At 39.7% G+C, this 26,641-nt stretch overlaps 1 long non-coding RNA gene across 3 annotated transcripts; it reads left to right on the top strand.

The window, feature by feature from the left end:
- Positions 1-196: 196 nt before the first annotated feature.
- LOC148685547 (uncharacterized) lies at positions 197-25,637 on the top strand. 3 transcript variants are annotated; one of them, XR_015950105.1, is made up of 3 exons: positions 197-816; positions 2,409-14,242; positions 15,777-21,169. It is a non-coding gene; the product is annotated as an uncharacterized LOC148685547 (long non-coding RNA). The 3 variants fall into 3 exon arrangements; XR_015950104.1 differs by lacking the exons at positions 2,409-14,242; positions 15,777-21,169 and adding an exon at positions 21,176-25,637; XR_015950106.1 differs by lacking the exons at positions 2,409-14,242; positions 15,777-21,169 and adding an exon at positions 21,176-25,637 and having other exon boundaries at positions 197-836.
- Positions 25,638-26,641: the final 1,004 nt, after the last annotated feature.

The raw sequence follows: 26,641 nt of genomic DNA, 5'->3' as shown, positions 1-26,641 counted from the left end.
GATAAGCATTAGGGCGAGACAGCTCAACTGCTGGGCTGGAAGAGAAGCAGCTGCCATGATCGCGCCTGGAGGGGAGGAGGAGGAGGAGGAAGGCAAGCGGAGCGGGCGCACAAGAAGGGCTGAGCCGCGCAGCCTAGCGCACCCCCCCTCCTGTCCACACGGTCTCCGGGGCTTCCCCACGGGGGGAAGGGTCTGCTTGAGACATACCGAGGAGACTTGCTTGCTGCTCTCGTTCCACCTCCACCCCCCACCCCACCCCGCCGCATAACCTCGAGCAAACTCGAGGAATCGTGCCAAAAGCCCGTCGCTGGTTACCATGTACTTTTTTTAAAAAGGCCCTTTGATACCCGCCCCCGTTTTACACTTCCTGCGGACTTTCCGAGCCCAGATCATTCTTCCATTTCTTGGAGGAAACAAAGCCTCCGCAGCCTCAGCCTCCTTTATACAAGGCACGTTAAAAGATCTAGAATGTATCTCTGTAGAACCTCGCCTCTCTCTCTGCAGACTTGCCTAGCTTTGGGCTTTTCCTATTTGCGGCCGATCACTGTAGCGCTATTGTAACCCAACTTCCTGCCCCCTTTGGCTCAAGTGCCGAGAATGGCGAGGCGGCGGGTTCTCAGCAAAACTTCTTTCCCTTTGCCAAAGAAGCATCGCATCATGATCTCCCCGCACCCTCGGCGCAAACACGCGCGCACCCCTCCCGATCCACAACTTGGGGAAGGGGGGGGGAGATGTGCTGAGGTCCAGTGCGAACTTCTGGTCGCTCGAGGCTTAAGAATGTTGCGCAAGAGGCGTCTGCACTGCCGCTGGACGAAGGTGGGGTTCTTCTTGTACATGTACAGTATGCCTTTCCTTTTCCATTTTAAACGTGCGCCTTAAGAGCATTAGGGCTGGTGCTGTATTATGCTGCTTCGGGTGTTGCTTTTCATTTGTAAATCTGTCACTGCATAAGGGCGACAGCTCTCTCCCCCCCCCCCCCCGCCACCCTCTGGAAGCCTTTGTCTCTTTTCGTAGCCTGTGCTCTAACTCGCAGCTCCTCCTGTTTGTGTGGATGGGCAGATCGAGGTCTTCTGCCTGTCTGCAAAGCTGTCGGTGGGCTGAGACAGACACGTATTTGAAAGTGTGGCGAAAGTGGATTGAACACACTCATTGTCCAGCTTCTGAGGGTGGATAATGTGCTCAACAAACCACTTCTACCACACTTTGCAACGTCTTTCTTTCTCTTCTGCTTTGTAGATAGATAGATCGATCCATCACACATATCTCAGCCCTGAGATATTCGGTCAAAGCCTCTGGTAGGTGAGCAAAAAAGAAAGTGCAAGGCCTGCACAACCCCCATCTCTCTCTCTCTCTCTCTCTCTCTCACACACACACACACAATCACACACACACACAATCACACACACACGCACACACACAGAGAGAGAGAGAGAGAGAGAGAGAGAGTGTAATAGCAACCATATTTCTTGGTATGCCTGCTTTGGCACACATCAACATTTCTACCCATCCAAGTGTCCTTTTGCGTCACATCTCACCATTTCAATCAACCAATTGAAAACCCACTTTCATATTTTAAATCGATAGATACATAGATAGATTTCCACCCTATTGGTGTACTGTATTTGCAAAAGAGCGTATTTCATACGGGTTCTCTCTCACACACACAAGCTTTATAATGCTTGATTACCGAACACATTTTTAAAGGATGCCTTGCAATATTCGAGCACAAAATCTCTGACTTCTATTAAGATACTTTGCCAAACCTACTCTACTTTCTCTTTAGAAAATGGTACAGGACTGCAGCTTCAGGGAGCAGTTAGGGAAGCTGAAGGGTGCTCTTGCCTGGATGTAGAATCGCTATCATTTCATTTTGACTCAACTCTCTTCAAATTCTGCTGACAGGATTATGACAGATTTGCCCATGTACTACCTTGAGCAAAATTCTCATTTTAAAAATTCTCATAGCACCTTTTGTTCCTAAGAACTGACAGGAAAATGTACCAACTGGAAGAAGTCAACTGTATAGTTTTTGCTTTATTTCAAAATATGTTTTCACTTCTGGGATACGGACCACCTTGCCTTTTACTTGACAGCTCATAGGCAGGCAAGAGCACAGCTAATCCCCTTTTCCAAATGCAAGTTCATAAGAAGTACTAGAAATTCACAGCACCGAAATTATCTGGTCTCCTGTCCACTTACATAGTTTGTCTATGTTTAAGCTTATTTTGAAACAGCAAGCTCACATTGTAACTACTGCTAGTCTAGTGGGCATCTTATCTAACAGCTAGTATAGGGAAAACATCATATTTGTCTTAACTAGAACTACAGCCTGACAGTGTATATATAGCAGCAAGTTACAAATATTGCAATAAATGCCAATTTCCTCTCCCCCCCTTCCCCCCCAACAGGCTTTGTCTACATTTGGCCATTTTAAAAGGGCACCCTGCCATCCTTAGAAAATATCTCAGAAAATTTGGCTTCCCACGGACCTTGTCTAATCTCTGCTTTGGTGTGATGCTGCTGCTTGCTTGCTTGCTTGCTTTTGAGATGAAGAGAAAACACAAATGTTTTTAATATCTGTGTTGAGATACTATGATACAAAAATTGTATAAACCATTAAGCCACCTATTCAATTAACACTCATTTCCCATTATTTATTCTGAAGTAGAGAATCGTGAATCAAGTATATAGTAGACTATATTTCTGCACTGACACAGATTTGTAATATTTTCTTAAATGCTGGTAAGATGCCACTAATAAATTATATTTTCAGATGCAAAATGCGGTAGCGAGATGAATATATAAACCCCACCCAAATGAATTAACACTTTTACTAGCTCTAGATCCACAAAAACATTTTATCTATCTTTTATTTGTTTACATTAATCACGGGAGCATAGGGTGGCAAGTTTACTTTTGATTTTATTTGGTAAGAAACAGAAATGTGAAGTATACATTCCTTCTAAATTATTGTATGATTTTATCTCTTGGAGATGACATAAACCAACACTTAAATGGTTCTCGAAAGTGAAAATAATTACCAGGATACTTTTGAAGCAATCTTCCTCTGGTATGAGAATTTTAAGAAGACAAAAAATGTAATAATTGTTTTTTGTCAGTGAGCCATATTACGGGGGTTGTTGCTTTTCATTTTCTTATTGTTTACTTCAAGCAATTATTATTATGATTTTTAAATGTCTCTCAGTGTCTTCATGTGTGTCTGTGTTCAAACTTGGGAACTTATATAGGTAAACCTATATAAATGATACTTTGGATGTAGAACAGTTTTGCCCCTCAACACACAATTTGTTTCCACATAAAAAATAAAAATGACAGTGCATTAAATTAGTTGTTTTTTTAAAATGTGTTAAACACAGAGTATTGAGAGTTACTTTCCCCTTTAAAAAAATGGGGGGAGGGACAGAACAGCTTACTTTAAAATACATTTTCAGCAAATCTAAAGCAGTAAAGATTCACATCTGCTCAGTATCAACGCACACTGGATAACCCTGGATATTAACATTCATGGGTTTAAAGAGCTATTTGGTGTACCATATAATTAAGATAAAAATAAATATATTTCATATATTTACTCTTAATACCACCTTCATCTTTTCACATTGTTTTAACTTTGCATTATGTTGTATCAAAACTCATTTCACTGCAGCATATTTGAACCTCATTGATATATAAGCAAGTCAATGCAACATTTTTAATACTTGCTATATTTACGACACATTATATATTCTGTATTGTTGTTGTTGTTTAGTCGTTTAGTCGTGTCCGACTCTTCGTGACCCCATGGACCAGAGCATGCTAGGCACTCCTGTCTATATATTCTGTATATTGGACAGTAATTCCAAAATAACGTTGTTATGCTTAGCTTGTTGCTATAGCAGTCCCGTCACTGACATCTAAGATTATGCTAGTATTTAACAAAACATTTGCTTTTTCCTTTAATATGTTATTCCCCATATAAGGCAATAAATAGATATAGGTTCAATAGTTATAGACAATATTATTAGAGCTATATTTCAAAACTTTACCTTCTGCCTTCTGCTTACTTAGGTCTACAGCCTTGTCATGGAATGATACCCAACTAATTTTTATAATTTAGATAACCCTTTGTATTATTGAGTTTTTATGCTAGCCCGTTTAAATGCATTTCCCCCCCCCCCATTTGTACTGTTTGGAAGGTTCCAAAAAAGACCCTTCTAGAATAGACTTTGCTCATATGGTAGGAATACACCAGATACAATATACCATATAATTTTGGACTGCCTTCTCTTTGATACTCTTCGGAGACACCTATTGGTGACTCCTTTGAAGTTTAAAGTATCTACTTGCAAATAATTTTTGATGCAATATTTGTTGGGGGATGATATTCTTGAAACTACTGAGATTGGTTTCAGAATATTTAGCTGAGATTTTAAAAGTCAAATCTAAAATTACTTATTTTTACTTAATGTTGGCTATTGAGTCTTTTGTATGTTTTATGTCCAATGTTTTAAGACCACCCCCTTTATGATTTAATTATCTAAATTATGGCAATAAAGGCTGAATGAATGCATGAGACAACATCAGCCCTCCCTTAAATGTACGTATTAAATATATTGGATGTGGTTCTCCCCTATCCTTGATTTTAGGATTTTCTGCATCTCTCTTTTGCCTTCCTCCCTTTTATTTTTGAGGTAGAAATTTTACTTATTTCATTTTAAAAATGAAGCACAGTGAGTTCAAACATTATACAATAGTAGAACTCTACCCTAGTTTGATGCACTTAGCAGTAGAATCCTATACATTGAGTTCAGTGGGATTTACTGCCAGACAATTGTGTATAGCAGCCTAAAGAAGGTAAACATGGTAAAATACTTGACAAGTACTTTTGAAAACCTTGTAATATTTGCAACACAGTGATCTATAGACTGAAAACTACATAAATAATAAAATCTTTTAAAAATTTACAAGCTTTCCTCAGTGAATTTTGTGTCTCATGCTAATAATTACACATACACACACAAGGTGGGCCCCGTCCCTTAATTTCCCCACTAATCTTGCTTCCAAAAAATGATGCAATAGGGCTGATAGCAAAAAATATTATTTTAAAAGTATTTTTAAGCAACTTGCACATTTATTTTCCTTTCAGCATTTACAAATATTTATGCATTGAAGCATAAATAAATATGTAAAATAAACATGTGCTATGTATTAAAAACTGTGTGGTTCAGAAAACTGCAGGTTGTAAAATAATTCTTCTCAGTTCATTCTAGAACAACTTATTTCAAATTTCACCAGTAAGTCAATTGCAATGTTTTTTAAAAAAGCATTCACCACAGTAAGTAATGTTAATTATACAAAGCACCAAATTCTGGACTCCTCAACTTTTAAAAATGGAATCATTGGCAAAGATATAACACAAATTGGTTGATACACTTACATTATATGCAGTATTATATTAATGTATCGTGAGGCTTTCATTCTAAAATTTGTGATAACAAACTTGAATGCTCTTGCTTGGCCTTAAGGCTCTTTCATTCCAGTGGTGTTGCTTATGAATAAGAAGCAAGTTTTATTACCTTGTTTCAATAAATGATTTAATCCTCATTCATGAAGGGAATTATAACAAGGACTGTTTTACAACTAGCTTCAACCTTCACTCTGCCTGCACTCCCATAAAAAGAAAATTCTAAGTACCGACTCCAGCAAGAGAGACCCCAAAACTGAGATTTAAAAGTGCTTAATTTTGGCTGTTGTTTTTTTTAAAACCCTCTATATATGCACATGCAGTTTTTCTGCACAGGTAGCGATCAAATTGCTTTCTGATCAATTAAGAACTTGCACTTACTAAACAGCCAAAATGCTTTATATTCTGTCAAGGTAGACGGTAGACCAACATATATTGCTTTTTCTTTGTCTTATGTTAGATAGAAAGACATTGACATTTTTATTATAACACAATATACATAAACAAAACATTGTGGGAGGGAGGGGAAAATAAAGAAATGTGGTGAATACTAATTGTAGTTTTTTTAGTTAGTAAACAAGCTTTCTTGTAGAGGTTATACAGGGTTATGCCAGTTTCAACCATTTGGACAAAAGTTCTCTTTGCACAACTGCTTATCCTCTTTTTAAAATACATTAACTTTAAGCACATTACATATTTTGCAATCCAAATATATACAGATATACAACATAAAGGATTATAAATATTAAGGAAAACACTTCATTTTGGATTTTTTTGGAGTTGCCACAGCTTTATAATTATTATTTAGTTTATTTATCATCTGTCTTTGATTAAGTGACCAATAAATTAAATTACTTGAGCTTGTGTACTACTACATTTACGGTATGTGGATATTTAATTCATAGTTACTGAATGTGAGAGGTCTTGGTGCAAGGTCATCATCAGTACTTGCTATCCTCAATATTTATTTAAATATAGTGTCCGCTGTTAGAGTGATCAGAGTGCAAAATGGCTTTAAAATGGTTAACAAGTTCAAGCCCCATCAGTATTGTGGAAAATCCCAAAGTTTAATATATATTGACTATGGATTGAATCCAGAGATGTCTTGTATGAGTCGATGTGCATTTTGAGTAGAAAGCCCCACTGGGTGAGCAAGATTCTGCTCAGTGTCTGGATCCATGTCATTGGCTTCTGTCACATGTGATTCCTAATTCTAGATAGAAAATGATTAGTTGTTTCACCCACAAATACAAATTATATGCCAGCTTTGGGTGCAACCTTGAAAGAAAGGTATATTTAAATTGTTTCCCCTTAGATCTGGCACAGGGAACTGTATGACCTGTACAATGTAGTGTACTTTAATTTCAACCTCAGTGAGAACTACCTAGTAAATCCAAAAAAAACACATGCCCCCTACATTTTCCTGGCCACCACAAAAATCAGCAATGCTTCTTACATATAAATGAGTAAACCCCACACATTTTGGTGTTTCCAGAACAGAAACAACAGTTGACAATACTAATATCTAATGTCTCATTTAAGAAAATAAAAATGTTGATTTATTTCCCAGGGTGTGCATACAAGTTGAATATAAGCAGGAGCATTTTGCTAAGAGCTTAAAAATCTATTGTTACCAAGCCAAGTGCTGTAGAAATAAATGCTCTTTAAAATCACTCTGATAAATCTATTAAAATAGTTCTTTTAGGTTAGGTATGACATACGAGCTAGTTTATAAAAATATAGTAACAACAGCTAGATCTTATGTGTATAATTTAGAAGAGAATTTTGTAGCATTTCAAAGCGTGATTGGTCCCTGAATACAAGCATAACCTTTTCATTTATAAAGGCATAATCCTTAGTTTTATCTGCCAGCCCCATAACTGAAATTAATGGGAGCCCTGCTGTACATGAAGAGCATGGCAGTGGGTTGTTGCTTTTTCAGAGCTTCCATTCATTTCAATGGAACATGTTGCTGGCAATTAAGTAAATGCTTGACTTTACCTCAAATACTGAGAAGTGATCCAACTGTTGGGTAAATTGGGCATGACCATTTTCAAAGCACATGCACACACGGATTCTCAATGACTACTTCCTTACTTAAGAAATCTCTTCTTTCAGAAGTTTGAAAAAGGCTAATATGAGCAAGTATTCTGCAGTCAGGGATGAAGCTGGTTCTTTCTTGATATTAGTTTACAGTTTTAATGTTCGCCTGCCATTCTATGCACATTTACTTGAGAGTAACCTTTGACGACCCGTGAGATTCATTTCAGAGTAAAAATACCTAAGGTAATGTCATATAAGGCAGGTTATGAAACTAACTAATTGAATATAATAATTGAGTAAGTTCATGTGAATTAGAATTGTAGAGTTGGAAGGGATCCTGGGGTCATCTAGTCCAACCCCCTGTGATGCAGGAATCCTGGGTGGGTTTTTACCACCATCCTTCTGGTGCGCATCCAGATACACTGACCCTTTGCGCCACAATATCTTAGATCAGGCTTCCTCAGCCTAGGGCCTCCAGATGTTTTGAGACTACAGTTCCCATCATCCTTGACCACTGGTCCTGCTAGCTAGGGATCATGGGAGTTGTAGGCCAAAAACATCTGGAGGACCAAGGTTGAGGAAGCCTGTCTTGGATCCAAAGATCCAGTTGTAAGAGTAGATAACCCTTCCACTTCTGCTGGAAGGGGTGCAAGTTGGCTGATATTCACTCAGTCTACAGCCTCACTGAACCCTCCATGAAGCTTAGGGAAGAGTTGTAGCTCACTGGTAGAGCATTTGCTCAGCATGCAGAAGTCCCTGGTTCAATCTCTGGCACCTACAGAGCGGGCTAGGAATGTCTCCTGTCTGAAACCTTGGAGACCCAGTCAGTGGAGGCAGTACTGAGCTGGATGGACCAATGGTTTGACCCAAAATGAAGCAGCTTCCAGGGGATCCGCTGAAGAGACTTTCCAGGAGATGGGAGGCTGCAGACAGAGGAGGTGACGCCAGCAGTCTCCCATCACAAAGCAGAAATGCTCCTACCAGAAAGGCACAGCCTCACTGGAAATGTATCTGATTTCCTTCTGTGCACAAAATGTCAAATGGCTTTGGAACACGTATTTCTACCCAATATTGACTATAATTTTATAAGTCCCTACGAAAGGAAAAAGCGGGGAGCTACGTATCGTGGAAAGCTATTCTAAGTGAGGTTCCACACAGCCGCAAAAGCTGAGACATATTCCTGTCTCGACAAAAGGGATGTCACAGTAGCTGTGAAGACATATGCATTTTTTGATTTGCCACAACCAAAATGTGACCATTTTCAGCAGGACTTGAGTTCTGTCCAGACTGCGTGAAAATGCTGAGTGGCTAAGTGAAGTTGGAACAACGTGGCTGTTAGTACAACTGATGATACTATGGAAAAGAACTCGCTCAGTGAAGTTGTGAAGCTGAAATTCTTAATATGATTTTTTACATAAGACATAAGGCTAAATCTATTCTCCTGCTGTACTGATGCAATACTAATGAGGAAAATTGGGAAAGGGCCAGAGCCCACATCAGCAGAGGCGTAAAGTGGTCACCTAAATAGGTAACTTATATACGTCCTTTAATTATTTACTTTATTCAAACATTTAATAATAATAATAATAATAATAATAATAATAATAATAATAATAGTATGGCCACTTCAGGAAACTGCTGGATATTTATTATCAGGACTTTTCATTGCTGTTATTTTTGCTGCTACAGATTAACTTGTCTGCAATTTATTATGACAGAATTACCCTTATGCAATTTCATTCTGCATTGCTTGTCACGGTCTTGATTTTTAGGCTACCACAAAAAAAAAACAATTGCTATTGACAAAAGATTTCTTGCTAAGCTTCTGGAAATGTCAAGAAAACTGTATAGGAAAAAGTCACCAAAACTACGAGCTGGAAACTTATCCATTATACACAGACAGTTAATAGAATATATACAAAACCAAACCAAAACCTTTTTGATGCAGGAGGGAGAGAACACACTCTAAAGGAGCTAGAAAAACATTAAATATTAATTAAATAATATTGTATGTGGTCTGCTTCATTGCATCAATACTCTATATTACATATTGCATACAAAGGGGACTCCTCTTTTTTTTGTAAAAGAAAGGATTACATCAACCATCGAAAGATCAGACCCTTTCAGGATTCCAAATTTGTGCCATGTAGCTCTAAGCACTTTATATATAGAAGTAATTCTTAAACAAAAGGGGTTATGTGCCAGATAAAGCGTACTCACATCACAGAGTCTTTTTAACAGTAGAATAATTTTTGCAACTTTAAAATGAATATAATAAAGATTTCCAGATTTTCTACACTCTTAAGTAAAGCAGTGTTGTGTTGTAAACGAAGTTATTCCACAGACTCCCCACCCCCAGCATTTATCAAAAAAGTATATTTTTTGCTTCTTTACAAAATGTTGAGGAAAAACCAAAGCTTGTGCTTCTATTTCGCTGTCCAAACTAAATTCAAAAAACAAACTGAAATGTCCCATTGCCTAAGAAATGCAAGTGTCAAAAACCAGTCACTTTTATATTGCATATATCCAAGAAGACAGTTGACAAGTATACATTGCTTTTCCTTTGCTTGTAATTAAAATAAATTTTAATTAGTCTCTACTTTTGCTGCATTTTCTTGTTTTGGATAAAATGATTGAAAAGAGGTCTTGTTTTACATCACATGCAAGTAGTTTTTCTTTCTGTATGTTACTTTCTGAAAAATATGTTGTACAAAGCATTTTTTATCATAATGCTGGAAAATCTTTCTTTTCAATCCTTTATTCACTATGCTGGTGAAACTATAGAGCTCCCCTTCATCCAGGAGCTGCAATACGTTGAAATGAAGAGGGATTTAAAAAAGACAACCAGTAATATATTGAAAGTTAAGCATTTCATTTTCTCTAAACAGAACAGATTCTGAGTACTAAAAGGGCCATAAGCCTTTTGTTGTGTAAATTCCCAACATTCAGAGCAAATAGCTACAATTAAATCAACAGCTCAGTAAATACCAGTATATTTATGAATGACTTCTTTTATAAAAGTAGTTTTATAACTGCAGATGACGATTATCATCGCAAACTCTTAAGAACATACCGGTAGAGAGCTCTTAAATCTCAATGCATTTATCTTTTCGCAAACTAATCGTTTATGAAGTTAAGCAGCCCTTCTTCTGCTGGATGGGCCACGAGGCAGCAAAGGCTGTGAGCAAGCCAACGGAAGCCTCCAAAGAACGGGGTCTCTCCACTTCCTCCAATTGTTTTCAGTCCACAGCACCTGTATTTCAGGTGTACTGAACGTTTGCCTCTTCATGTGAATGGGAACACAGCTTGTTAAGAGACCTCCAATATTATTCTACTTCTGTTATTTAACCTCACTAATTAAATGTCAAGACTCTACATTTCTGCATGCTGAACAGCAAGTTATAGCTCATAATGCAGTACTGTATTTATTCATTTGAAATGGAAAATATATTAGCTAGTAAGTACATTTGAGGTTCTATTTATACTACCAAATAGAATAAAAAAAAATTCTGGCTGTTGCTTGGTGTGACAAAATCAGAGCCAACAGCAGTCAAATAGAACAGTCTCTAACCTGTGGTACTACAGATAGGTCTCAGGCTCTGCTTTCCGGACTGTTTTGGAATTCAATCACATAGCGGCAATTTCGCACTGATCAATGAAAGTGGGCCAGGGGCTCTTACCCCACAGTGGTTGGCAGATCAGGGTTGGGTAGCCAGGCCTCCCAACACAGAGGTCAGTGCTGGGAACTAGGAGGGAGAGGGGAGAGGGAGGCCGGAGGTTCGTCCCTGGTGCTGTGTTCCCCTCACCCTTTCATTGAGAAACCAGGTGGGCAATGCTGCCCCTTTCCAATCTGCCCCGCTAAACCGCTACTGGTTCTTGCAGAATAAACCCACTACCCTCTCACCTTGGACTTTGTGTCGTAAGGAAAGTGTGGAGTGGCAATTGCTTGACACAGGTAGGTAGCCGTGTTGGTCTGAGTCGAAGCAAAATAAAAAAATTCCTTCAGTAGCACCTTAAAGACCAACTAAGTTTATATTTTGGTATGAGCTTTCGTGTGCATGCACAGGTATCTGAAGAAGTGTGCATGCACACGAAAGCTCATACCAAAATATAAACTTAGTTGGTCTTTAAGGTGCTACTGAAGGAATTGCTTGACAGTGCACCATAGAAAGGAATGTTCAAAAACAGGTCTTCTGGAAGCAACCACAGTTTGGAACAAATGCAGAAAATTGTGATGCAGTATTAAACTTCAAAATAAAAGGTGTGGTTTATGTAGATTTCCATCAGCTATTTTATCACACCCCACAGGAAATCCTTCACTGGGAGTTACTTATGTAGATGTGTGAAGAAGTATGTAAAATAGATTATTATAATACAGGTATAAATTTGATAATTCAGGATTGGAAGGATTCTCCTACATTCTTTAGGTTCCCTGATGATTTTATGTAATTTGTTTTATTACATAATATATGTTATACAGTATTAAAGTTTTTCACTCAGAAAGTATTTTGTTATTTTAAAAATAATGCTAATGTCTTCTGAACTGTTTGTTTTTCTATGTATTTCACTGTCTGGATCACACATGTGCAGGAAAAATAAACAGCTAACACTAATTCTATATGTATATAAGAATTAAATTTTGTTCTTTTTTTTCTTTTTTTCTTTAGAATTTAGCTAAAGTTCCAAAAGATACATTTCACTTACCGTAATTTCTCTAAATTTCCGCAACTCCCATTTCAATAGGACATTATTCTAGTAAAGACCTAAAATGGATGGTTTCCCTTGGTATGTTACAATTCAAGATTATTATTTAAATGTATGCTGAGGAGATATCATACACAATTTCCCTGAAAAGCTGGAAGACACTGCACACACTTTTAAATAATATATTTGCAAGACAGATTATCTGCAAATCAGGTTTTTATGCTGCTTTAATTTTACACACACTTTTACTTTAGTGTCCCAAACAGAAACTACGGTTATATAATTGTTTATCTTTGACAAATCACAGTGACGAATTGAACAATTAAACTTTGCAAACAGCCAATCTAGCAAAACTAGTTTAAAGTATTTTTCACAGAATGTTAACAATAACCTACTTCAATTTTGTGGGTGTAAATGTTAGGTATTGAAGTGTTTGAAATTATATAATCCTAAGGCTCTGCCTTTCTATGCTTGCACGTGCCTGAATTAGTTATCCATTTTGTGGTGGCCCTCGGAGAGCAATTCCTATTGAGAAGTGAACAAAGGCCATGACCTCTGGGTCAGAGTGTAATGCAGGAAGCAAGACCTCCTCTTTGTTCAGATCAGCACTGTTTACTTTGCCTAAGTAAAGATCACCAATACATTAACTAAAGAGGATTAAAGGGGTCATATCCTCAGCTCAGACAAGTGGCAGCCCTCCTTAGACACCAAAACCATTTGACTTTTGTTTTTTGAAACTTTATATATACACATGCGACATTCATTTTTAATATTTTGTGACTTACAGTTTTTAAGAAAAGCATATTCTCAATATACTTTCCTACATTCTTATTTTTCAAAATACAAATAGGATGATGATAAACAGAGCAACTTGCAAGATGATTTTTTACTCAATATTCTAAGGCATTTATTAAGTTAGAAATATGGCTAGCTTTAATTTATATGTATTCTGAAGAACAATTCACTGATGACATTGGTTACACAAAAATAATTTGTCATCATTTGCATGCCATACAACTGCATAGCGGTCAAAAAACAGAAGTTTGGGATCTGGAGCCACAATTTTCCAATAAAGGGAAGCAACGCCAAGCGCAGCATGAATTAACGCCATGTCCTGAATCCCAGGCATACCTGGATTTGGTTGAGTGCCTGTCCCACCACCCCATTTCTGCCCAGGTTTGTTTCTGCAAGTGAAATGAGCCAAGCCAGTAATCCCTAGCCAGGAGCTACAGATCTGCAGTGCCCTATTGAAGTCTTCTTCTTTCTTCTTTGGCGATCACTCGTATCTGAGTAAGATTGTCTTCCATAAACACGGTTTTAACAATGGGTCCGTAAGTGACTGTGGAGGCCAATTCTGGATCCACACATCCTTCCACAGTGGAGACATTGGTTTCCAGGCGGGAGTTGATCACGGTGTGGATTTGCCAAGCGTGCCTTCCTCTTAGCACGTTTCTCCCTTGCGTCCTGAGATCGAGTTTCTTCAAAGCCCATGACACCTTTGGTAAAGGCTGTTCTCCAACTGGAGCGCTCGCAGGCCAGGGTTTCCCAGTTGTCAGTGTTTATACTACATTTTTAAAGATTTGCCTTGAGACAGTCTTTAAACCTCTTTTGTTGACCACCAGCATTACGCTTTCCATTTTTAAGTTCGGAATAGAGTAGTTGCTTTGGAAGACGATCATCAGGCATTCGTACAACATGACCAGTCCAACGAAGTTGATGTTGAAGAATCATTGCTTCAACACTGGTGATCTTTGCTTCTTCCAGTACACCGATATTAGTTCGCCTGTCTTCCCAAGTGATGTGTAAAATTTTTCGGAGACACCGTTGGAGTTGGAGATAGCGTTTATAAGTGGTCCATGTTTCACAAGCATATAGTAAGGTTGGTAGTACAATAGCTTTGTAAACAAGCACTTTGGTTTCCCTGCGGATGTCCCGGTCCTCAAACACTCTGCTCTTCAATCGGGAGAAAGCCACACTCGCAGAGCTCAGGAGATGCTGGATTTCTGCATCAATGTTGGCCCTTGTGGAAAGGTAGGAGAAGTGATCAACATTTTCCAATGTTACACCACTGAGTTGGATTTGTGGCGCTGCAGAGGTGTTATTTTGTACTTGTTGGATGTTGACTGATAGGCCAAGCTTTTCATAGGCTTCTGCAAAGATATTTAGGATGATTTGGAGGTCATCCTCTGAAATGACGTAGTGAGTGTGCGCACACTACGTTGTCATCAGCATATTGAAGCTCTATGACAGAAGTTACGATAACCTTACTTTGTACTTTCAGCCTGCTCAGATTGAAGAGCTTTCCATCTGTTCGATATATGATTTCTACTCCGATGGGGAGTTTCCAGTCGACAAAGTGTAGGATCATGGCAATGAAAATAATGAATAGAATTGGGGCAATAACGCAACCCTGTTTAACACCTGATCCCACTATGAATGGTTCACTTTGAGAGCCATTGTTATCTGCGATTGTTGCTGTCATATTATCATGGAGGAGCCGAATGATGTTTACAAATTTATCTGGGCGGCCAATTTTCAGAAGGACAGTCCACAGGGCATTACGATTTACAGTGTCGAAAGCCTTAGTCAGGTCAATAAACACCATATACAGGGGTTGGTTTTGCTCTCTGCATTTTTCTTGAAGCTGTCAAGTGGTGAAAATCATATCCACTGTCCCCCTAGAAGGCTGAAAACCATTTTGGGATTCTGCATGTTACCAATATCCAATAAGATCCTTGCAATAATTTTGCCAGCCGCAGCTAATCAATAGTTTCCACAATCAGTTCTGTCACCTTTTTTAAAGAGATTGATAATTATGGCATCCCTAAAGTCTGCTGGGATTTCTTTTCTTTCCCAGATTTTTTTGATGAGCTTGTGAAGTTGTTGTGTAAGTTCAATTCCGCCCACAGTGCAATAGCTTCTTTATCTGCTGAGCATAGGGGGCCTATGCCATGATTTATTGGCCCATAGATGGTCTTTGTGGCTTTAAAGAAACTCTGTGCATCATGAGTGTTGGCTAAGTGATTGTATCTCTTAAGCTTTTTTTTTTATCCACCAGGTGTGTTTTTTTTAGTTTTTAGGTGTTTTTAAGTCACTCTGCCTTCACCAGAGAGGAATTCAAACAAATAGCCATCACGTGTAGAGACAAAGTCAGAAAAGCTAAAGCACATAATGAACTCAGGCTTGCTAGAGAGGTTAAAAGCAACAAAAAGGGCTTTTATGGGTATGTCCGTAGCAAAAGGAAGAACAAGGAAACAGTGGGGTCACTTAGAGGAGAAGATGGTGAAATGCGAACAGCGGACAGAGAAAGGGCAGAACTCCTCAATGCCTTCTTTGCCTCAGTCTTCTCCAAAAAGGAAAACAATGCCCAACCTGAAGAATATGGAGCAGATGATTCAGCAGGGGAAACACAGCCCAGAATAAGTAAGGAGGTAATACAAGAATACTTGGCTAATTTAGATGTATTCAAGTCTCCAGGGCCAGATGAACTACATCCAAGAGTATTAAAAGAACTGGCAACAACACCATTATAACGCCTGTGCATGATTTTGTTTTATGTGTGTAGATCAGGGCACGCTGACCAACGCACAGTCTTCGCAGTAGGGCTCTGTTCCGATGGCATGAAGTAGTCACGACAAACCGGTAGATTCCTATCTGCTGCAGCCTTCATCCGCCTTCACAGCCGTTGTAACATACCGCTTGTTATCACCCGCCTGTTCTGCCGTTGAGGACTTCTTGGATCATTCTTTGTCTAGCTCCTTCCCTTTGACCTTACCGCCTTGGGTGACCCTGCTGGGAGTATGAGATTCCCGACGGCTTCACTCACAAGGGTCATAGGAACATGCAAGCTGCACTCACCACCACAGCTCAAGAGGCCCACAGAGGCCTTCGGGACACTGCTGCTGCTGCTGCTGCTGCTGCTGCTGCTGCTGCTGCTGTGAGTGTTTGGGAAGCCCACTCCCTCATCCAGCCAACTCTATCAGGCCTAGGGGGCGGAGCCCACACTCACACATACTCTGAGCAGCTCTTTGCAGCAAGTAGCAAAAATGATTTTAAATGCTTTAAGTGTTCTCAATTTGCCACACATTGATATTTTTTATAATATTATATTATTTTATTATTAATTTTATGTTTTGGGTGGGACAGGTGTTTAGTCAGGGTGGGGAGTCATTTAATTTTAGCATAATTGTTTCTTGCTTTGTTCCTATTTTATTATTTTGTTAAGTTATTATATAGTTTGTATTTTGCTTTTTAAGGGGAAAGGGTCAGGGCTGCCTGGGAGGGGCATGTGGGCGGGGAGGGGGGCTTGCAGTGATTTTTAGGAAGTCATTAGTTTGCACCAGGCGTCCTATTGGGAAGACCCAGTTTTCTGAGTGCATGTTCTGGAAGTTGGGCAATAGGGGCAGTACAGGATACCTTTTGGTGTACCGACCTCCCCGCTGCACCAAGGATTCCCTGCCCGAGCTGCTTCAGGTTGTGGCGGACGTTCTCCTGGAGACACCTAGTTTGGTTGTCCTAGGGGATTTTAATATCCATGCCGACACGACCTTACAAGGGGCTGCTCAGGACTTCGTGGAAAGCATGGCCTCCATAGGGCTGTCCCTGAATAAGTCTGGCCCAACTCATAGCTGCGGACATGCCTTGGACCTGGTGTTTACCTCTATGGATGCTGGTGATCTGACACTAAATAAAAGCGAAACTAAAGAAGTGCCATGGTCAGATGGTGCAACTGGACTTCTCCGCAACCCTTCCCTTCTGCAGGGAGGTAGGACCAATTCGGATGGTCCGCCCCCGCCACTTAATGGATCCAAATGGTTTCCAGAGAGTGGTAGGGGATGCTTTGTCCCATGTTGATGGCCTTTCAGCTGATTCCCCCTGGTGACCCGTTGGAATATGGAGTTAACCAGGGCTATTGACTGTCTGGCTCCGAAACGCCCTCTCCGATTGCATGGAGCCCGGACCGCCCCATGGTTTTCCCTGGAGCTGAGGATGATGAAACAATCATTGAGACAGCTAGAGCACTGGTGGCGGAAAACTTACTCTGAATCAGACCGGACATGGGGTAGAGCTCAACGTCGAGCCTACCAAGTGGCGAAGGCAAAGAAGACTTTCTTCACTGCCTCTATTGCATCTGCAGAAAATAGTAGCAGGAGACTCTTTCAGGTGGTTCGCAATTTAACAGAACTACCTTTACAATCCGGGCCTTGTAAAGACCCCAGATCTCCTGCAACAATTTTGCAAAGTTTTTTGCAGATAAAGTCGCTCAGATTCGGAAGGAGGTAGACACCACCGTGGGAGCAGGGCCATGGCAGGAGAGTGCTGGAGCTCTGTCTGGTCGAGTTGCATGGAATCAATTTCAATCCGTTACCTTCAAGGATGTGGACAGGCTGCTTGGACAAGTGAAACCGACCACCTGTCTCCTTGATCCTTGCCCATCCTGGCTTATAAAAGCTAGCCGGGAAGGGCTGGGCGATGGGCTGGGCGGGGTGGTGAATGCTTCCCTCTGCGAGGGAGCCTTCCCAGACCCGCTGAAAGAGGCGGTCATTAAACCGCTTCTTAAAAAAACATCTTTAGACCTGGCCAATATGACCAACTATCACCCAGTCTCAAATCTACCATTCCTGGGCAAGGTGATTGAGCGGGTGGTTGCTGAACAACTCCAGGCATGCCTGAAAGAAGCGGACCATTTGGATCCCTTCCAATCGGGATTCAGCCTCATTGTGGGACTGAAACTGCCTTGGTCGCACTGGTCGATGATGTCTGCTGAGCTAGGGACAAAGGTGAGAGATGTTTCCTAGTTCTGCTGAATCTCTCAGTGGCTTTTGACACCATCGACCATAACATCCTTCTGGACCGTCTAGAAGGGTTGGGAGCTGGGGGCACTGTCATACAGTGGTTCCGCTCCTTCCTCCTGGGCCGTGTTAGGAGGGGTGGTGGGGGATGAGTGTTCAGACCCCTGGGCTCTCACTTGTGGGGTGCCTCAGGGTTCTGTCCTCTCCCCCATGCTTTTTAACATCTACATGCAGCCGCTGGGAGAGATCATCAGGGGGTTTGGGCTGGGTGTTCATCAGTATGTGGATGATACCCAGCTCTACCTCTCTTTCAAATCAGAACCAGTGAAGGCGGTGAAGGTCCTGTGTGAGTGCCTGGAGGCGGTTGGAGGATGGATGGCGGTTAATGGATTGAGGTTGAATCCTGACAAAACAGAAGTACTGTTTGTGGGGGACAGGAGGCGGGCAGGTGTGGAGGACTCGCTTGTCCTGAATGGGGTAACTGTGCCACTGAAGGACCAGGTGCGCTGCCTGGGAGTCATTTTGGACTCACAGCTGTCCATGGAGGCGCAGGTCAATTCTGTGTCCAGGGCAGCTGTCTATCAGCTCTATCTGGTACGCAGGCTAAGACCCTATGTGCCCGCGGACTGTCTCGCCAGAGTGGTGCATGCTCTGGTTCTCCTGCTTGGACTACTGCAATGCGCTCTATGTGGGGCTACCTTTGAAGGTGACCCGGAAACTACAACTAATCCAGAATGCGGCAGCTAGATTGGTGACTGGGAGCAGCCGCTAAGACCACATAACACCAGTCTTGACAGACCTACATTGGCTCCCAGTACGTTTCCGAGCACAATTCAAAGTGTTGGTGCTGACCTTTAAAGCCCTAAACGGCCTCGGTCCAGTATACCTGAAGGTTTGTCTCTGTCTCCATCGTTCTGCCCGGACACTGAGGTTCAGCACTGAGGGCCTTCTGGCGGTTCCCTTCCTGCGAGAAGTGAGGTTACAAGGAACCAGGCAGAGCGCCTTATCAGTAGTGGCACCTGCCCTGTGGAACGCCCTCCCACCAGATGTCAAGGAAATAAACAACTACCTGACTTTTAGAAAACATCTGAAGGCAGCCCTATTTAGGGAAGTTTTTTATATTTGGTTTTATTTTTAATATTCTGTTGGGAGCCACCCAGACTGTCTGGGGAAACCCAGCCGGATGGGCGGGGTATTATTATTAATAATAATAATAAATAAATATATTATTATTATTATTATTATTATTAGACCCCTATTCCCCTCAGAAAGCTACAACTCCTAGAGTAGTTGAACAAACAACCCATTTTTCTAGGGAACTCTGGTGAAGGTAGCTCTGTGAGGAAAATAGGGCTGTTCTAAAAATCTCTAAACGAGTGGTGTCCAAACTTTTTTCAAAAGAGGGCCAGATCTGATAAAGTGAAGGGCCGTGAGAGCTGATCAAAGTTTTTGAGGTTTTTTTTAGGATTGAAGTTGTTGAGGTTTTTTAAGGATTTTACCCCAGGAAATAAACTGCCACAGGGGCTGGATTAAACCGACTGGCAAGCCAGATTAGACCCCCGAAACGGACTTTGGACGTGCCTGCTCTAAACAAACTACAGTACCCATGATTCTTTGAGTGTTTAAAGTGATTTAGATATATAGTGCAGATGGGGCCTATTGTATGGCAAAATGGATGTTCCAGGATGTGGGCCAGGCTGGAAGGTGGCATTTAGAGACTTTTGTGGCACTAAGAGCAGGCATGGGACATTTATAGTGCTTTAAGAGGAGTACAATAAAGGCACATTCAACCACCTCATACAATTAACAAAGTGCAAAATCCCCCCCCCAACACAATTTGAACATTTCTGTTAAATTCTCAAGGCACCTGGAAAAGTATGAAAAATAGATTTGCAGTTTTGAAAAGAGGCAAATAGCCCTGCAAAATTGTAGAGTGATTCTCAGCCCAGCCTACCATCAAATGAATAGTAGCCCTGCCCTGCCATTTATCCACTCCAAATTGCTACACAAGCTGCCTTTTCAGCCAGAGTGGTTCAAAATATGTACCTATTAGCTACATAGGGACGCGGGTGGCACTGTGGTCTAAACCACAGAGCCTAGGGCTTGCCGATCAAAAGGTCGGCGGTTTGAATCCCCGCGACGAGGTGAGCTCCCGTTGCTCTGTCCCAGCTCCTGCCAACCTAGCAGTTTGAAAGCACATCAAAGTGCAAGTAGATAAATAGGTCCCACTCCGAAGGGAAGGTAAATGGCGTTTCCATGCACTGCTCTGGTTCGCCAGAAGCGGCTTAGTTATGCTGGCCACATGACCTGGAAGCTCCCTCGGCCAATAACGCGAGTTGAGCACCGCAACCCCCGACTCGGTCACGACTGGACCTAATAGTCAGGGGTCCCTTTACCTTTACCTTTATTAGCTACATATGAAAATTGATGCAGGAAAAGCTGCTTGGAGGAGGCATGATTTGAGAATGGAGAAATGGTGGGTGGGTGAAGCATTAAAGGAACACACATTCAGCTCTCCTGATATTTCTTGAAGATTTCATTTTTAAAATCCTTTTTGAAAAAGTTAACATGCAATACAGTAAGTACTTACTTCCTTCGTACCAAGGTGGTGGTGGCAGAGAGCTAAAATTCATAAATACAAGGGCAAATGGATTTCATGCCTGGTTTGTACAATCCTGGCTCATTAAAGCAGGATACATACAAGCTTTGTGTACCTGCATGGAGCTCCTTTGCTCCCGTTTGTCTCCACTTTTTATTGTGAGCAGTAATACAAACCAGGAACTTGCAAAAAATAGTAGGTTCCTGTTACATGAGGGTATCTTTAATGGCTTGACTTTTTTATTGCGGCTTGTTTGGAAGCCATTAACCATAGTTCCTGGTTCACATGTAACAGGAAGTTATAGTAAATGAAGCAGCTTCCTGGCTCATTTTTCTGTTTACATGAAGGACCTGCATATGGTGACTGTCATGTGCATTCTGGTTTCTGGTTTATTAAGCCAGATATGATTGCGCAAATGCATCCATTGTAACAAGCATGCTGATATCTATACTGAACTGTATATGAGGACTTTTAGCACACACCACACACAAACTATTATCCCTTAACTTAATTTGCATTTGTTGATTTCATGATAATGGGTCATCAATATTTTGGTGTTCTTTGCTTCCACAGAAAACTTTGTCCTGAGTTGTTCGTTCACCCAGAGCCTGGGATACAGACATTCTTTCTCAATACGGTAGTGATATTTTGGAATTTTTAATTTGTTTGCCAGAATAACAGTTTGGTCCCTGAAGGCAAACAGTGGTGAATCCCTCTACTCAAAGAGATGCCACACCACTTTGTGAATCTTTTCTATTTAAAATCTTATTTCATGTACTTTTTAAAATCTGTGAACTCTGCCTCTTCAGTGCGGACATGCACATATGTAACGATATTTTTAAAAAAATGCATAATCACATAACTATTCCCTTTTAACAAAGTGAATCCCCTTCCTCAAGTCACATGCTCACTGAATAGTATACTACTTGGAATATTATGTTGAAATATGCATTCATTATTCACCTGTAGGTAAACAGTTACGGTATAATGATGAATCAAGACGACTGGCTTTGCTTTTTATGGTGTTGCTAGGGTTAACGATAGGATTTATGGGGTTACCACAAGCCATTTAATGCAGAGTATATTAAATGGTTTGTGGCCATAATCACTTGGAATTAAATTCCACTGGTTTCAATAAGATTCAATTCCAGGTATGTTTACTGCAAGGAAGTAATATTATTCATTGGTTGGTCAAACTAGCTGGAAGGGCTGTCGTGAATGCCATTTATATCTGCTGATAAATACTGTTTTAAATTAAGGCCGTCTTTTGAAATCACTACATTTCTGCATGGTAAGTGACCTTGTTGCTTGATGTTTTCCCCTGAATAAGTACAGTACCTTTTAATCACAGGCTATTCACTATAATTATATACAGAGCCCTTAACAACTTGGGAATGGTTACCTATGAAATCGCCTTATCCCACATGCACCCACGCAACCACTTTAATTGGCAGAACTGGCATTACTACAGGTGCCACATAATGCCCATTTTGCATTTTTAAGAACGTGGCTGTTTAGCATGGCAGTGCCTGCACTTTGGAACTCCCTGCCTATTGAGATAAGGTTACCAGATGTCCCCGTTTCCCGGGGACAGTCCCCGGATTTACGAATCAGTCCCCTTATCATTCCTACTGAAGTTGAAAAGTGTCCCTGGATTCATTGAAAAAAACCTGGTAACATTATATTGAGTTCAAGCAGTCACTTTCACTGTATTCTTTTCTGTGCCTGCTAAAAACATTATTGTTTAGACAAGCTTAGCCAGATGCTTAGAAAGTTGAGGTAATCTTAACCTGTTTTAGTATCTTAACTTTTGTATGTTTTAAAGAATGGCCATATTTTTTTCCTTGATTTTCTTGTCTTATCTGTTTGTAAACCACTTTGAGGTTGTTGTTTTAAACAATCAAGCCTGCTCTTCTTTAAGTACTTTAAATACAAACTGTCACCGAGCAGAATATTTTATTATTTGCATTCCATAATCAATTTCATACATGCTATCCTATTTAAATGAAAATCCACACTACCTATAAAGATATGAATGAGGTTGCCCTAGAGTATATTTTATCACCTTAAGATTTACTTTAGAAATGTTCTCCTTTGTATGTACTAACACTGTCATATACTGACAAGCATGGAATACCCGGTACTTTTAGGTGAATGTTTCAGAAAGCTGATTAAGCAAAATTCTGTATACTGTACACTGAATTGAGAAGGCAGTAGGCTCTGCTGCATCACCATTACAAGGGTCAACCTGTTTCTCTCCTTCCATCAGCTAGGTTGCACAAAAAAGAATATATGCAAGAACTGGTTCCATGTACAAATAATGTCCAAATTGCTTATGCTCACTTAAATCAAGTTCTATTTTAGATCTCTAAAATGTAATATAGGATTGCAGAATTTATATTTTGCTATCTCTTGCTCTATATCTCAGCTCATCTAATCACCCACTCTCTCTTTTTTTAGCAAACATGCTATATTATTCAAGTCTAATATTCATGAAAATTATGGATGTTATATGTTGATGTGTTAATTCAGATATATTTTAACGAAAACGTTATTCATTATCATACCATAATTGGTAAATATTGCCATTATTGCATATTCAGCATTCCATAGCACAGCAAAGGAACCTATAATTCTTTAGTTTAGAAAATATCCTTCTGCTGCTGCTTTTTTATGTAGCTGGTATATAATGATGCAAATACTCACTGATGATTACAGTTCTATTAATATGTTCAACAGTTAAAGTAATTGCTTATCTGGCATGAATTCTGAATGTGTTGTCAATAATATCCAAAATAATCATAACTATTTTAATGTTAATGTGCTTTTCAAAAATAATCTTCAATTTGGAAAAGTACCTGCAGCACTGCAAGCTAGAATTTCTTCATGCAGTGAGGAGTGGAAATCGGTGGAGTTACCTATTGTTTAAAATATGACTCAGGCTACAAGCATCGCACACCTTGCTTGTGATTACTGCAAAGGAACAAAAACAGCTACCGTACCTCCCAGAAAATAGGATGGTCTTTCCATGTATCACTCCAAAACATGCAGTGATGGTTGCATCCAATTCAGGCATCTGGCTCTAATAATCCCTTCTTGTTGCCATCCAGTGTCTTCCGGAATGAGTGGGGTTTAAGGATAAGTTCAATGGATTTCTATAGAATGTATTATTTATTTTGCTAAATCAAATAAATACCGGTAGCAGTCACCCAACGAAAATCATTCTCTGCATTAACCTTCTCTAGTCTGCACTCTTTCCCCCCCCCCTGCAAATCGATACAATCTGCAGATATTAAAAACAGCAGCTACAACCAGAAGCAATAGTTTACATACAGTAACTATAGTTTAATTTTTTAAAAAAACTTTCTCTTTATTTATGGTCTTCATTTTTTAGAGATACCAAAAAAAAAAAAACACTAGGATGTAGTGCAGTTCTGAGATTTCAGTTCTTGACCAAGGGGAGATGGGGGAGAGAATGGCAATGTGGGTGGAAGGCCTTCCCATTCCTCAAAACAAAGGAAGAGAGAAAATGGGCTCCTTTTGGTTTTATGGCAAGACCTTCCTATAGGCATCATTGTCTGTGAATTACTGTATTGAATCCTTAATATATTGCTCCACTTTATCTAGCAGGATACCTTTACAAAAGTTTATTGATAACTGCTGAGAGAAGAAATAAGCATATTTAGCAGTGTGTGTGTGTGTGTGTGTGTGTGTGTGTGTGTGTCACGTTTTATAAAATCGTTTGACAAAAACACCCATGGCTTGGCTAGACCTGATACACATAGTAGGGGGTTTCTCCCTTAATTATTCTGTCTCTGATTCTTAAACCCCACAATGAAAGGGTCAAAGTGCCCTGCAGATTTCAAGTGTTTTGCCAGCTTGTAAGACAGTGTGTCTCAACAGGGATATTATTGGGTCTGTGCAAAAAGTTATCAAGGCTGCCTGAGAAAATACTCAGCAAAGCTAATTTGGGGAGGGCTAAAAGGTTGGCTTGTGAACACTCCAAGCCCTGATTATTATTATTATTATTATTATTATTATTATTATTATTATTATTAATAATATACCACCCTTCGTCCAAGGATCACAGGGTAGTTTACCATATAAAAACACTCAAATGCATATCATAGTAACAAAGGCATCAATGATCACCTTCTTCCAGTACTTCCTAATTGTTTCATATGTCAATTACATGTCTTACATAAAGGGGCTTAGGGCAGTACAGCTTTTCCAGTAAATAATATAGAAATGGCCTAAATAGATCAACAAAGGCCTGAAACAAAGAATAGCAGAAGAAGAATAAAGTCTGCAACTGATGAAGACCACCAGATTAAACAAAATCCTAGCCATTCCTGTACTACTTTCTCCTAGCAACACATTTAAATAGTGACTAATTACCTCGTGGAACTGGTCCTGGCACCTTCTGAAGCAAACCTACTGTACAATTTTATATTGCTTTCAGTTCTAACAAAATGTAGTTGATTTACCTACAGTACAAGTTGGTCAACAGTATTTTTTTTTACCCAAGCTTCAATAAACGATATATGAGGACTATTTTGCAAATCAGCACAGATGGGTTTTAAGTCATGGCAGAAGTCCAAGACTTCGCCATGCTTGAAATGGATAGAATTTGGGAAGAAAAAAGTTATCTAGGTTGCATTGCTCTGTGGATTGCAGTAAAACTGATACTGAATGCAAACAAATACTAGCAGGTCCGTTATCATGTAAGGGAATGTCAAAAGTTATTATTACCAAATAGCTGTATATCTAGCAAATGAATTAACAACATTTCCCCCATTTGTAAAATGGCTTTTCAGTGTTTTTGATCTGTTTAGGACTGATAATTTTCAAAATGTTGTTAGGTTCATTTTTATAAATAACCTCACTCCATTTATACTAAGGGTTATTTGAAAGGACTTCAGCATCTCTTCTCTGTAGGTACATCATAAACAAATCTCATTTCTCTAAGATTTATTCTACCCATTATAAGATCCCTAGACAAATACAGTACTCTATTAAAAATGCTGCAACAAGAGATTACCCTTTTAAAACATGGTAACTTTACTACCATTCGAAACATTAATACAGTATACTTTCTGTGATGCAAAATACTCCTACAGCAGGCATTTTCTTTAAAAATTATGCTTATTTAAATACAAATGTGTTTGCTATGAAATAAGTGAAATAATAAGAGAAGAAAAATTAAGGTTAAAATCCTGACTTGTTTTTTGTTTTTTTAACTAGGGAGTGAACTCCACAGGACACAGTTGGACTTGCTTCCAACTATAAGCATGCATCAGAAGAGTGCTGCAAAACCCCTGCACATTATTTAGGATATATGGCTAGACTACCTGCTATTACCGAAAATAACTGAAGCATCAGAATCAGCTAGGTAGCTGTGTTGGTATGACACAGTCGAAATAAATAAATAAAATTTAAAAATTAATATATATTAAAAAATTGTCCTTAGTTGGTCTCTAAGGTGCTACTGAAGCATAAGAAGTTTATTATTTCCTAAAATTCCATTTAATTCATTTTTTTTATTTACAAAATGAAAAAAAAATCCTCCAAATACTATTGACAAAAATGTAGGGCAAGATATAATTTCATTAAGGCTGCCCTCACTATGATTAATTGTACTTACCGGTAATTTGTTCAAAGTCAACACCTCTAGGATTAGAAAAGGATTTGGCCTTTTCTAAATCATATCTTTCATTTCATAACTTCCTGCATTCAAACCACCACTATGTTTCATGTAAGCTTTATAGAGGGAAGGGAAAAGAAAGGGCAAGTCAATAAATTAAAGGGGGGCCATTTGTGATACAAAGGGCCACGACTAGGAGACAAAAAAAAGTGAAAATTGCCTTGCATAAATGTAAACAGGAGCGGGGGGGGGGAATTTCCCACCAGGAATTCTTAAAGAGTGCTTTCAAGAAGCTAGGTCTGCTGCGGTTGTTTTTTAAATGCTTATTTATTTATTTGGTGTGTGTGTGTTTTTTACAACTGTTACAAGGATTTATCATTTTGAAAGCGAGGAAA

The sequence above is a fragment of the Zootoca vivipara genome, chromosome 5 (assembly GCF_965207765.1).
Source record: "Zootoca vivipara chromosome 5, rZooViv2.hap1.1, whole genome shotgun sequence".
Lineage (NCBI taxonomy): Eukaryota > Metazoa > Chordata > Lepidosauria > Squamata > Lacertidae > Zootoca > Zootoca vivipara.
Note: the sequence above shows the minus strand (reverse complement) of the source record. Positions and strands in the feature narration are given on the sequence as shown.